The 6,638-nt window shown below is 54.7% G+C and overlaps 1 long non-coding RNA gene across 1 annotated transcript; it reads right to left on the reverse strand.

Annotated features, from left to right (window-relative positions):
* Positions 1 to 2,370: 2,370 nt before the first annotated feature.
* LOC116760665 lies at positions 2,371 to 6,631 on the reverse strand. Its single transcript, XR_004351792.1, has 3 exons — positions 4,927 to 6,631; positions 3,277 to 3,278; positions 2,371 to 2,390 (listed from the first exon to the last, which is right to left on the reverse strand). It is a non-coding gene; the product is annotated as an uncharacterized LOC116760665 (long non-coding RNA).
* Positions 6,632 to 6,638: the final 7 nt, after the last annotated feature.

Here is a 6,638-nt window from a genome sequence, read left to right on the forward strand (position 1 = left end):
TAAGTGGGCAGGAGGGGGACGTCGAGGCACCACAGGGTGGCAGTGGGCAGAGCAAAGGCTCACAGGGGCCCGAGGGCTCGGAGCTCAATTCCCACCAGATCCCCCAGCACAAGGTCACTGTGCTGCTCCGTGTTTCCAGGCCCACCTGTAACCCCCTGCTCGGGAAAGGCAGGCAGGGGACATGGCTGTGTTAATCCTGGGTGACAAGGTTTGGTTCCTGGATGGCCTCGTGCTGCGGTGGGTCCGGGTGGGAGCCCTGGTCCACCAGGTGGGACGGTGTCAGATGGATTACCTGGCCTTGATTTGCAGCCAGGTAACATTTACAGAAAATCTTTAAAACCTGCTGAGGTAAAGCACTGTGTCATCGAGCCCCGCCCCCCGCCTCTGCCCTGCCGCCCTGACTGCAGAGAGGGCCGAAGGGTGACTTCTGACACCTTGGCCCCTCCTTAGAAGTCCTATAGAACGTCTTCCGTGAACAGATGAACGCAGGGCTGCGGCCCTGGGCCTCACACGGAGGGGAGGGCATTCGGGGGACGGGGGGGAGAGGAGGCTCCTGGGGAGTCTGACTGTCCTCCCACAGATGGCTGGGGGGAGCAAATGGAGGGGCTGCCCCGCATCTCCAGCCCTGGGCGGGGCACAGCCTGAGCCTGAGCCTGGCTGCTGCCCGCTGGTGTGCGTTTTTATGTCTCATGACCTAGTCCTGCCTGCAAGAGGATCAATGACATCTCACCAAGACCTTAGGTCCAACCACCGATTGACAGGAAATAAAAGGCAGAGGGACAGGTCAGGAGCATCGAGGGGATGCCCTCAGTTCCGGACGGGGGCGCTCTACAGGACAAACGGCTTGTTCCATCACCAAACAAACTGGAAGAAACAGAAGAAAAGAAAAAAAGAGCAGTGACGGAGCCTGTAGAGGTGCTGTTGAAATGGTGCGCGGTAACCCCTGCTCTCCTCCTGGGGAAGCTGGCCGGCCTCTCATCTCAGGCCCCGGCTGCACCCCGGTCCTCACCAGAGGCTTTCCTGCCAAGATGAACTCAGGGTTGGTTTTCACTCAGAGGCTGGCACCTCCTTCCGCTCTAGCCATTGGTGCTACCGCCTCCCCATGGACCGAGTTTTCTCCCTGCAGTGTTAACACCTCCTTCAGAGCACAGAACTGACTGTCAGAGCCAGAAAGGGCTCTAAGAGCACACCGGGCCCAGCACCTCCTGTGATAAAATGAGGCCATCAGCCCAGAAGCCCTGTGAGCCGGGATGAGGGTTGGAGCACTGGACATGGTGGCAGAGACCTCTGGCTGGCGCTCAGACCTCAGGGACCAGCATTCTTCTCTCTTTCCCGCACTGACCTCCCCAGATGCACCCCCATCCGACCCCTCACCTCCCACGGGCCTCCCAGTCTGTGGGGCAGGAATCCACGTGGAACCAGAGCTCACGGCCCTGCCACACTCCTCCCAGGCTCTGACACATTCACCTCTCCTCCTGGCGGCTTTGTTGCATTTGGTCTTGGGTGAGTTACTGGGGTTGAAGTGTGGGTTTTTCTGGAAGAGGTCTGGGGCCCCAGATACGGCTCCCAGCATCAGAGGATGTTTGGGGCAAGGAGGACTGAGGGGGTCAAAGAGAGGGCATTCCCGGAGCTCGCAGACCGAGGCGCTGACCCCTCGGCTTCCAACCCCCTTCTGAGCAGACAGAATTGCAGGTATCCCTCATCTACAGAAAATTATGTCCAGTTTCTTATTTTTTTCTTCAAAATGTTGTTCATATATTTTCCTTTTTTCATTTCTACTTCTAATCTGCCTGGACCGGGTGTTTGACCTATAAAGCAAGACCCTGCTTCCCCCTGCTGCATAGATGACTGTTTCAAACGTCCTAGAGCCTTCCCTGGAGCTGGTGCCTTGGAGGAAGGGGCATGTGTATAAACCCAGGGAAGTGCCCTCAGGGCTTCTGTCACCTGGCCATTTATTCAGTCATTGCATATATTAGGTACTTATTACGTTGCAAGAGTTTTTGTGGGTTTTTTTGTGTATGGTTTCTTTGTTTGGTTTTTGGCTTTAGGGGTTTTTTTGGCCACACCATGAGGTATGCGGGATCTTAGTTCCCCAACCAGGGATCGAATCTGTGCCCCCTGCAGTGGAAGCGTGGAGTCCTAACCCCTCGGAGCACCAGGGAATTCCCAACAGTTTATAATAACAGATATTTGAAAACAATCCAGGTGTCAGCTATCTGGGCCTTGTTTATTAAGCTCTGGTGTGTCCCCACTGAGAAACAGTGAGACAGAGGGTGGGGAAAGACCCTCAACTAAAAGCAAAGCTCAGGAAGTGGGCAACGTGTGCCTTTCATCACAGAAAGAGGAAACAGAGAGTTTACATGTGCATTTGTTTATTTTGCACAAAGAAACTAATAAACATGGTGGGAGACATAGGTGGGGTGGGAAAGAGGTGTGGGGAGTAGAGGTGGGTATAAATCTTTCAACATATCCCTTTTCAAGTTTTTTTGATTTTTGAAATGTGATTCCATACCTATTCGAACTTCTTATTTTACTATAACAAAATTTAAACACGTCGATGGCCCTGCCCTCCCGTCCCGCTACGAGCTCTAAATGTGGCCAGAGGGCAGGACGCCCATGGCAGGAGCGGGCCTTTCTCCCGGAGGAGATGGGGAGCAAAAGCAAGGCAGGGGAGACAGGTAGTGCAAGTGAGACGGCCGGAGCCGGGGGAACGGACCGCAGGTCTGGTCACCGTGGGAAGGAGGAAGTGGAATTCCGGCCTATGTGTTTTCAAAGCGAGCGCACCTCCCCTGTGGGTCTGAGGCGGAAAGGGCGCCGGGAGCGAGCGGCGGCACCTGCGCTACCGTGTGTGGCCACCAGGTGTCAGCAGCGCGCCGCCCGCCGCAGTGCCGCCGCCACAGGTGCCGCAGGTGCCGGAGGTGCGGGGCGCAAGCATCGCCTTTGCTTTCCGACTCCTTCCTCCGGGCACTTCCCACCAAACGACGGTCCCCGGGGGCGGGGGCGGAGGACCCTGGACAAAGGCTCTGGGCAAGAATCCGTTCCTCCGGGGCCACAGGAAGCCGAGGCCAAGGGAAGCCAGGGGTCACGGGAGGGGTCAGCCTGTCCCCCGAGGGCTGATGCATCCCGGCCTCATGGAGCCAGAACAGGGGTGAAACGGCTGTCGTGTGTGGGTTAGGGGTTGAGCAGTGCAAACCCCACCCTCAGAGAACTGACCCAGGCCCACCAGGGTGATGGGCCCCTGACGGGAGAGAAAACAGCCCCGTATTGTAGGGTGACCACTGAGGCAAGACTCAGGAACCTGCTATCACCTGCTGTGTGACCTGGGAGAGTTACTGACCCTCTCTGGGCCCCAGTTGAGCCCTCTGTCCCTCAGAGAGGGTAGATAAAATGATCTTTAGGCCTCTCCCCGCTCTGATATTCTGTGAATCTAAAACTTCCAGTCCTCCCACCTCTTCCCCTCTGGGAGGTCTGGCTGGACTGGGCAGACCTCATCTCCTAACATACGGTCTCCGGACAGTCCCCAAGGAAAGGCCCTTTGGGAGGTTGGATCCTGGCCACCCTGAAGGAGGAAGAGGAAGAGGCTATTGGCTGAAAAGCCTGGACCCCGTGGAACCCAGCGTCTCTGCCCCAGCCACACCATCGGCAGGGAGAATCGGGAGCTACAGATGCTTCTCAGGGCAAAGCCCATCTGAAATGGCTGCCTGTCCCCACCGTGATCCCAGACCCCACACGTCTGACGTCCGCGCTTCGGGACGCAGAAGAAGGAACAAAGAAGGTTACGTTATTTTAGGATGACGGCTAATTAAAGTAGCATATATTATGTATGTGAAAGTAATATTTATAATCTAGCAAGCTGACTTAATTTCGGCCGATAGATGCATCTACACGTAGCCAGACCTCAAGGAGTCCAGTCTTGCAAGAGGCATGGCTCACGTCAGTGCTTCAAACTCCTGACCTGGGGAAAGGGACATTTGGGGATCTGGACAAGGTGGCTGAGATGGGTCGCAGAATCCTGTTCTGGTGAACTTTAAAAATTAAACAGTCAGGTCTTCCTGAGGAAGTTCCGGGCAGCACCTGCTAACCAGTCGATCGATCAGAGAAAGTTCTTCTTACAGCAGAATGGCAGCTCGTACATATGGAAGAAATGGTAGAACCAGAAAAACCACCATTTGGTGGTTGTCTCCTCCAGATATTTTCTACGGCATCTTACATGTCCTTCCTATTATGTGACCTTGACCATCTTCCATCAGAAGGCAAGGTCTCTCCCCCTCCTCTTGAAACCGGGAGGGTTTAGCCTAGAGAGATATGACCCAAGAGTATGGCAGATGTGATGCCAGGGGACATCCAAGGTTATATCAGAAAAGGCAATAGAACTTCTGCTTTGTTCCCTGAACACGTACTCTTGAAGCCTTCGGCCGCCATGCTGTGCGGAAGCCCACCCGGGCCTGTGCAGAGACCCCTGGCTGAGGCGGGAGGCTGTATGGAGACAAGGAGGTCCCGGCCAGCCCCCCGCCGCTCCCACCCCTCCAACTCATGGAGAGACGGAACTGCCGCAAACAGAACTGCCCAGCTGGGCCCACCCCAAATCCCGGACCCACAGAAACCGTGAGAGACGATACGTCTTATTGCTTTCTTAAGCCACTAAATTTTGGGATAATTTACTATACAGCACTAGGTAACTAAAACAGCCACGAGGGGAGTAATAGTCCCGATTCAGACACTAATCCTCAGCGGCTGCACATTCTCCCTTGCCTAAAGCTAATTTCTCATCAGAGTTCAGCATCATTTCTCCTTCCTTTCATTCTAGAATCTTCTGATTATCACCTTTTTCATTTATCTTTTCAGTTGCTCAGGAAGTGGGCAACGTGTGCCTTTCATCACAGAAAGAGGAAACAGAGTTTACATGTGCATTTGTTTATTTTGTACAAAGAAACTAATAAACATGGTTTATTTATTTATGTTTAGAGTTCTTTATACTATTCTTGCTACTTTTCTGAAGTTTCACATTATTTCAAGATTATAAGATTGAATGTTCCATGGTTTTCCCTGAGGTTGGATCCCAACTTCTAAACTGCTGGGAAAGGGGATGATTCACATCTCCAACGGCATTCCCTCAGATGGATCTTCCAGAACCGCCCCCCACCCCAAGCTGTCCTGGACAGAAGTAAAACTCCAGGACCGGGAGGCCAGGCCAGGGCACCCATCGCGGGCCAGATGATGGGAACTCTGGTTTTCCAGCCCAGACCATTCATCTGACAAAGGAGGACAAAGGATTTGACCTCACTCTAAAAACAAATAGATACAGACTCCAGGAGTTCAAATCACAAAAGGTGTTTTGTGAACAGGAGGTTCTGCTACAGATTTCCTTTAAAGAAATAGCGAGCCCCCGGGTGCAGCAAGGTTTTGCTTACAAGAATTCAACTAACACAAGTTTTCCCCGAAGACCTGTATGTCAGGGCCCCTCTGGGAAGTCACAGGAGGAGTGAGTGAAACAAGTTCTACCTTCTCTGCCCGCCGCAGAGCCCGGGGGCCACGGCTCCTCCCTCCTGGCGAGTCCCGATCTGGCTCTGCTGGTGTTTCTGTTTCTCTGCTGGGACTCTGCCTGTTGAACCGGCACGAAGGCAACACAGCTGGTTAGTTTTCCCAAATCAGAGACCCTACACTCCTGGGAGACCCCCATGACTGGCAGCTTGCTACCGAAGCCCGTTCTGCTAAGTTCTGTTGTCACCGTTCATTGAATCGACGTCAGCTCAGTTGGGACCCGTGTGCCCCCTGCTGGGATTGGTTAAGGCCATGAATCAAAAGGTCTTCAAGGGCATCTGGTTCCCTCTGGATACCAGCCTGTGGTTGAGCACCCTAGTCAGCAAGGCTGTCCCAGCACCAGGAGCCAGGAGCCAGGGGGAGGGTGGGCTTCACCGCATCCACAGGGCACTTGTAATGACTTCTTCGGTTCTCCTTCGCAGCCTGGGGCCACGTGAGGCCAGGGCCAGCTCCTCGCCTACCCTCTCCCAGAGACCAGGCTGGGAGCCGGGACCCGACCTCAGCTCAGCACGAACAGGGCACATCCGTTCTTGCAACACAATGTTTATTGGGGGCTGACTGGGCACGGGCTGGGCTCCGGGCTCGCGGTGGACGTGAACCGGTCATCCGTGCCTGTCCACGGGGAGATGGCGGAGTGGGGGAGGGCGGCCCCGCAGAACTAAATACACGGTCATTACCCTTCACGGTGGGGTGGGAGGGAAGAGCAAGGTGCCCCGAGGGAGAAGCCTTTCTGAAACGAGGACATGAAGCCCGAGGGTGACAAGAGTCAGACACAAGCGGGAGAAGCAGCATTCCCGGCGGAGAGACCCAGGGGGGCCCTGGGGCGGGCAGAGCTCAGGACACCGAGGCTGGAGTCCCGTGTGGTGCGGGATGGAGTGGGAGGGACCCCGGCTCACAGGGTGCTACGTGCCCAGTGGGGACAGGAGTTTCCTAAGTGCACAGACTTGTCACAGTGGAGGACCCTGGTTTAATTTGACTTTTTTTAAAAATAAATTTATTTATTTTTGGCTGTGTTGGGTCTTCGTTGCTGTGCACGGGCTTTCTCTAGTTGCGGCGAGCAGAGGTTACTCTTCGTTGCAGTGCGCGGGCTTCCCATT

The sequence above is a fragment of the Phocoena sinus genome, chromosome 10, assembly GCF_008692025.1.
Source record: "Phocoena sinus isolate mPhoSin1 chromosome 10, mPhoSin1.pri, whole genome shotgun sequence".
NCBI lineage: Eukaryota > Metazoa > Chordata > Mammalia > Artiodactyla > Phocoenidae > Phocoena > Phocoena sinus.